Source organism: Hyalella azteca, unplaced genomic scaffold, assembly GCF_000764305.2.
Source record: "Hyalella azteca isolate HAZT.00-mixed unplaced genomic scaffold, Hazt_2.0.2 contig5577, whole genome shotgun sequence".
NCBI classification, from domain to species: Eukaryota; Metazoa; Arthropoda; class Malacostraca; order Amphipoda; family Hyalellidae; genus Hyalella; species Hyalella azteca.
Genome location: NW_025935762.1, coordinates 11,095 through 12,468, shown reverse-complemented (window position 1 = coordinate 12,468; position 1,374 = coordinate 11,095). Strand labels below are relative to the sequence as shown.

Genomic DNA, 1,374 nt, shown 5'->3' with positions numbered 1-1,374 from the left:
ATATAAAGAATATTATGTACATAGACTTAAGGTTATCTCATTATTAACGACTAGTGTTTTCATTGTTAAGTTATCAAACTACTGAAGAAACCTATCGACTATCGACTGCATAAATCCTATCGACTATCGACTGGCATGCGGTTGTTCAACGACCAGATGACCTTGAGATAAATTTTACAACGACTCTCGTGCCACACTATGACACCTGGTATGTTTACCAGTTAATATATTACCCCTCTGGATTTCCACACTGACGGTCAGTGTGATTACGTAATTTGCATTGCCGCCGTGCCGCGCGTCCATATTTAAACTATTTTAGCTTCCTAAAAGTACGGCGCTGTCGGCGCACGGCGCATTTTTTTACCGGCATAGTAGACGGCGCACCGCGCAGGTCGTTAAAATGACAATATAAATTCCCGCGCACCTGGCACATCTTCCTGACCATGGAATTTTACAGTAGAGCCTTGGTTAGCAAAGGCTCCAGTTAATGAAAAAATCAATTAACAACAAAGAAATTTGATTACATTTACCTTGATCAGTGAAAAAATTTTCACTTAACAAAAAATTACTGCATCAGTCATCACTCATCAGTTCATCTCAAAATTGTGCATAGAATGTCACAGATAGAATTGAGCACTGGCCTGGGCAACAAAGAATGAAAAATAACAACCTAAAGTCCTAAACTATGATTCATTTCTCCAAAAAATATGATGGTTGTCACTGAAATATTCCTTCCTGTTTCAGGTATGTTTTTTTACAAATTACAATCTTTTTTGTTATAGTAAAATCACTCGACACAATTAAAATTGTGCAAAATTACAAGCCATCCTGTAAGCTTACAGATACAGAAGAAATGCTACATGGATGTTGTCTGCTGATATGAAGCTTGCAGTGGCCAAGGTTGTTAATGCTCATCTGTTAGTAATGCTGCACTAATCATTATAACATACTGGCAAGTGGGAGGGCGGTAGCAGTTACGACAGGGTTAAAATATTGGGTTTTGCTGCTCAAAGCGGCAGCGGTTCCATTACATGTGCGCTGCAAAAATAGGGATGCTACAACTTTGAAGTCGCTTTCTAGTCAACAAGAAATTTAGTCTGCAATATTTGAAAAAGTGATATCATTATATATATTGTATATTTTTAATTTTTAAATTCAGCCTCATTTGGTAATTTAAATGAATGAAATTTATTTAGTTGCTGAATAAAACAAAATTTTGCCGATCTCAGAGCCCACAACCCATGGTTGAACTATACAAGGTTGACCCACGAGAAGTTCCGTCTTCCAGTTCAGTTTTCTTGTTTCGTCACTGAGATCGAGAAACGTAAACAAACCTGTCTTTCCCATGACGGATTGGTTGACTGGTTTGATCGA

The 1,374-nt window shown here is 37.7% G+C and overlaps 1 protein-coding gene across 1 annotated transcript in view; it reads right to left on the bottom strand.

Annotated features, from left to right (window-relative positions):
- Positions 1–1,077, bottom strand: part of LOC108679736 (chromobox protein homolog 1) — a 20,671-nt gene extending 19,594 nt beyond the window's left edge. The window contains exon 1 of the mRNA XM_018168450.2: positions 951–1,077. The gene's annotated coding sequence lies outside the window, so the exon portion shown is untranslated. The remainder of the gene's footprint in view (positions 1–950) is intronic.
- Positions 1,078–1,374: the final 297 nt, after the last annotated feature.